This window comes from Podarcis pityusensis (genome assembly GCF_964106645.2).
Source record: "Podarcis pityusensis genome assembly, chromosome: 10".
NCBI classification, from domain to species: Eukaryota; Metazoa; Chordata; class Lepidosauria; order Squamata; family Lacertidae; genus Podarcis; species Podarcis pityusensis.
This window is the reverse complement of record NC_138035.1, coordinates 23,582,894-23,588,893: the sequence shown is the minus strand read 5'-3', so window position 1 is coordinate 23,588,893 and position 6,000 is coordinate 23,582,894.

Here is a 6,000-nt window from a genome sequence, read left to right as displayed (position 1 = left end):
CAGGTGGGCCTTCATAGAATCATAGAGTTGGAAGGGACCACGAGGATCATCCAGTCCAACAATGCAGCAATCTTTCACCCAGCGTGGGGCTCAAACTCACAACCCTGAGATTAAAAGCCTCATGCTCTACCAATTGAGTCTCATGCCTTTAAGAAGTGCATATAGTGCCTTGTTGTTGAAGGAGACTCTTGAGAGTCCCATGGACTGCAAGAAGATCAAACCTCTCCATTCTTAAGAAAATCAGCCCTGAGTGCTCACTGGAAGGACAGGTCCTGAAGCTGAGGCTCCAATACTTTGGCCACCTCATGAGAAGAGAAGACTCCCTGGAAAAGACCCTGATGTTGGGAAAGATGGAGGGCACAAGGAGAAGGGGACGACAGAGGACAAGATGGTTGGACAGTGTTCTCGAAGTTACCAGCATGAGTTTAACCAAACTGCGGGAGGCAGTAGAACACAGGAGTGCCTGGTGTTCTCTGGTCCATGGGATCACGAAGAGTCGGACACGACTAAACAACAACAACATAGTGCCTTGACATGGGGAGTGTAGCCATCACAAACCCTGACCCCCGAATTTCCTAAAGATCCAGTTTTGCTTTTTGTTTTTAAAGGTGCAGATCATGTTCCCATCCCCAACTCAGAATGCAGAAGAAGAAGGGGAATCTGAAGTCTCATGGACACCAGTATGTTCAGTCCATGGCTCTGGAGAAAAGAGCTGATGTGATGAGGCCGCAGCTGTGGATGGCAGCGGACCCCATTTCCTATGTACATTTGAACTAGCTTCTTATTCGGTGAAATGGTGGCTCTTACACTCCCAGTATTGTTTGGGCTCAGGGAAGAAAAAGGATGATGCCTAACAGTGTGCGGCCTGACATTTTAGATGGTGACTGACAGCATGATGCTGCCTCTGAGACCTGTCCTCTCTTTGCAGCGTGACAAGTCCCAGCTGCAAGGAGCTCTCCATCTCATAAGCCAAACCTCGCTATTCAGCGAGGCCAGCTGCAATCTGCTCCATTTTATGGTAATTAAAAATAGCGTTGGGCACCTGGTCGGCTGCCAGTGCAGCTGCTGCAGATACACTAAGTTTGAATGCCTTGATGCCATACATGCACCCTCACCCTTCCCTTCATCTGGAATATGTGACAGAGCAAATGTCTTTGGCTGCCATTTACAAATGGTTCGCTTTTGAGCAATCTCGGGCTCTGGTTACAGATAGGTAGCCGTGTTGGTCTGCCATAATCAAAATAAAAAAAATCCTTCCAGTAGCACCTTTAAGACCAACTAAGTTAGTTCTCCAAGAACTAACTTAGTTGGTCTTAAAGGTGCTACTGGAAGGATTTTTTTTATTTTGATTCGGGCTCTGGTGTGAGTGAACCAGGGATTTGTCCTAAATAAGGTTGCATCTAAAGTGGAGGTTCAGCGCACAGTCTAGTACCAATGTTTACAGACAAGGTTTGCTTTGTTTCTTTATGAAGATCTGTAAGTCTCTTTTCCCATTCCTTTTTCAGTTCACACCCCTTACGTTGAGATGAAGTACTCGAGTTTGTTCCAGTCTAGGCCAGGAGGAAATTGCTAGGGGGTTTGCATTTTCACTGCTATAGTTTCCCGCTTTTTTTGGATTTCACCTTTTGTGAGGCAGTGTTGTTGTTTTGAAAGAGCCTGGTTCTGTGCACGTTTACTCGGAAGAGAATTCCACTAAATTCAGTGGGCCTTACCGCTTGCTGTGTGTACAGTAGTACCTCTGGTTACATACTTAATTCGTTCCAGAGGTCCGTTCTTAACCTGAAACTGTTCTTAACCTGAAGCACCACTTTAGATAATGGGGCCTTCCGCTGCTGCTGCGGTGCTGCCGCGCGATTGCTGTTCTCATCCTGAAGCAAAGTTCTTAACCTGAGGTACTATTTCTGGGTTAGCGGAGTCTGTAACCTGAAGTGTATGTAACCTGAAGCATATGTAACCCAAGTTATCACTGTACACAGGATTGGCGCCTATGTATGGTCCTTCAGTCTTACAATTTAGAACAAAACAAATGTGGTCTTCCCCACTGACACACTGTATTTTCTTCCTCATCTTGCTTCTGACTCTGCTCAGTAGCCCTTGCCTGATCCTTGTGTCCTCAGATGACTGCCTTCATAATTGTCTTGCATGAGTCTTTGAGCAGCTAGCTTGAACGTAAAAACTAAAACTTTCCCTAATAAGGTAGGTCCACACCAACTTTAGCTTCAGTTAACAGCACTGGACATAAACTGGAACCTATTCTTTCTTCTACTATATATTTTGGAAAGTTGTTTGTCTCTTGGCTCTGAAACTGGACATTCCTTATGATACTGTAACAGGGTAACCAAATTTTGCATGGTGGTTCCTCAATTCGAGGAGCTGGTTTTATCTATGCTGGGATACAATTAGATGCCATTTTGAATCAAGATGGTGAATTTAACCTTTCAAAACACTGGTTTTGCAGGGGCAGAGGGTTAGAATTCCTGAGCAATGCCAGATACAAGGCTGCTAATTAGTTATGGATATATGTTATGTATTTTGTGTTTTCAATTTGTATTGTTATGTTGTAAACTGCCCCATGATCTTTAGATAAAGGGCAGTATATCAACTTAGTAATTTATAAATTTAATTAATAATAATAATAAAATCTGATATTCCAGTCCTTAAATGCATTGATTACTCATAGGAAACTCTTCTTGGCAGCAACATATTTTTGCAAGCTGATATAGCTTTGCAGGAAAAATTCAAAATGCAACCCCTAATTATTAGGAGATGGCATCTGCTTCCTCAAATCTTCCCCTTCCAAGACTGCTGCCAAGGTCACACTGGGACATTGGCTCCTTCTCACACTTAAGCGAGAATGTATTCCTGTGATCTGTTGCTGTGGCCAGTCTTTTAGTATACCATGCTGTTTGCTTTGTGTACAAAACCAGTAAACAAAGATCTATCACCTTCTCTCTCATAGTGTATCATACGTACCACTTTCTCAAATATAAATCCATTATTCAAAGTATGCCACATAAAAGCCTCTTCCTTTACATACTACAGTTGTACTTCGGAAGTCAAACAGAATCCGTTCCGGAAATCCGTTCGACTTCCGAAACATTCGACTTCCAAAGCACAGCTTCTGATTGGCTGCAGGAAGCTCCTGCAGCCAATCGGAAGCTGCGGAAGCCCCGTCGGACGTTCAGCTTCCAAAAGAACATTCAAAAACCGGAACACTCACTTCCAGTTTTCAATCATTTGGGAGCCAGAACATTCAACTCCCAAGGTGTTTGGGAGCCGAGGTAAGACTGTATTGCAATGTCCTATAGCTATTTAACAATATTTCTACACACACACACACACACACACACACACACACACACACATATTCAGCTGAGCATATATTCATTTTATATATTCATCTGAGTAATACAAGGGTGGTTCAGAAAACCTTAATACTGCTTTTGCAGCATAATGTTTCTCAAAGCAGTTGCCCTCATTCTAGCTGCAACACTGTGCACGCCTAGAGAAGCATTCCTGGCTACTCTGCAACCCTAGAGCTCCTTTTCCATAGAGACTGAACATCTCCAGGAAGCATTGTAAAAAATTTCTTGTGTGGGCTGGCATTTGGCATTTAGCGAACAGGGATTAATGCCGGCGGGGTTGAGGGTTTCACACTGTATATTTTGCACACATTTAATTCATTGTCATGTGGCTCTTTTCTAGGTCTTAAACATATTGGCTAGTATCCAAAGATATGCACTCAGCTGGCATTTTTTGGCTTTACTTCCTTGAATGGGAGGAAAAACAACAATCCATGCTATATCTCAAGCTGTTTTACAGCACAATCCTAGGCATGTTTACTTAGAAGCAGGGGTGTGCAAACGTGTAAATTCCAGCTTCTTATTTTCCCAATCTTAAGTTCTCCACTTTTCCACATCAGTTTTGTGATTTTTGTTTTAAAGTTCTCGTGAAAATTCAGCAGCATTTTAGTGCGAACTTTTCCTAGAATAGTACGCACATTATTACGGCAAACAATTTTGCCCAATATACACATTTTTGGAAGGCACTTTATGTAATTGGTCTTTTAACACTAGTTTCATTCACCTATGAACGTTAATACACAATTTACCCCAGTATAAGCATTTTTTGTGCACATTGCTTGGCTACAGAAATTCAGAGACATTTGAGTTCGGAGGGGTAGCTGTGTTATGATTGCTTGTGTATTGTTTCGGAATGGGCAAATTAGTTAGGTTCACCCATAAATGCAAATTGAATTGAATTTCTCTCCCACTCCTACTCGGAAGTATTGAGTTCAGCGTGGCTTACTCCCAAGTAAGTGTGTTTAGGATGGCAGCCTAACCTTGCTTAGACCCAAACTACACTTTGAAAAGGAATCACCTCCCACATCACAGGCAGATCATTGAAGCAGAGTGGTTGAAGTTGGGGAAATACTAATGATATATTGAAAAGGGTGGTCATGTGTCTTACTTTGCAGAGGAAAAGCAGTAGCATTGCAAACACACTCAGAACACCTGGTCACTATGGTGAGATGCATTTCTATTTAAAACACGGTCATTATTTTTATTTATGAATTTGCACCTAGGTATATATAAATTATGGGACGCTGGTGGCGCTGTGGGTTAAACCACAGAGCCTAGGACTTGCCGATCAGAAGGTCAGCGGTTTGAATCCCCGTGACGGGGTGAGCTCCCGTTGCTTGGTCCTTGCTCCTGCCAACCTAGCAGTTCGAAAGCACGTCAAAGTGCAAGTAGATAAATAGGTACCGCTCCGGCAGGAAGGTAAATGGCGTTTCCGTGCGCTGCTCTGGTTCGCCAGAAGCGGGTTAGTCATGCTGGCCACATGACCCGGACACTGTACACCGGCTCCCTCGGCCAATAAAGCGAGATGAGCGCCGCAACCCCAGAGTCGGTCACGACTGGACCTAATGGTCAGGGGTCCCTTTACCTTTATCTATATATATATTAGCATATGCAAATCTGTGTCTCCTTTCTTCTTTGTTGCTGCTGCTGCTGCTGTTGAAGCTGCATGCCCTCTTATTTGGTGATGTGTAAGTGGATACAGTGGTGCCTCGCAAGATGAAATTAATTCGTTCCGCGAGTTTTTTCGTCTAGCGAATTTTTCGTCTTGCGAAGCACAAAATCCCATAGGAATGCATTGAAATTCAATTAATGCGTTCCTATGGTCAAAAAGAGTCCAAACAAAGCCAAATTTGGTACAACAAGAGTTTATTAAGTGCTCTTTAAAGTCACACATACTGTAAAGAGCATTTCAAAAATTGAAGGAACAATAAATTCAAAAATTGAAGGAACAATAAAAATCAGAAAAAATCAGAAAAAAACCACACAAGCTTCCAGATTCTTGCAAACCCCTCCTCAACTGTTCCCCCAGCCACCCACCACACAGAAATTCAAATCCAGAATTTTTTTAAAAAAATAGCAGAGTGGCCCAATGGTCACAGAAAATCATAAAAATGCAGGAAAAAAACACACAAGCTTCCAGATTCTTGCAAACCCCTCCCCAACACCAAGTCCTTGAATTCCAAACACCCCAACCCAAAATCCAAAAATCCCAAAAAAAGTTTTAAAAGTTTAAAAGAAGTTTTGGAAAAGCTTCAAAAATCACCAAAGTCTTCAAAAACCTCAAAAAAGGCTACCACACCGCGTTCTATGAGTTGCTCCTCGAAGTCAAGTCGCAACTGTATTAACGGTGTTAAGAAAAAGGAAACAAACTTGCAAGACGTTTTCGTTTTTCGTCTTGCGAAGCAAGCCCATAGGGAAATTCGTCTTGCGAAGCAGCTCAAAAAATGGAAAACCCTTTCGTCTAGCGAGTTTTCCGTCTTGCGAGGCATTCGTCTTGCGGGGCACCACTGTACCCTCATTTTCAACTCCATGGTACAAAAGAGAAGCAGATAGATCACAGAATTGCACAGTTGGAAGGGACTATGAGGGTCACCAGCCCCCTGCAATGCAATAATCTTTTCACCCGACACGGGGATCA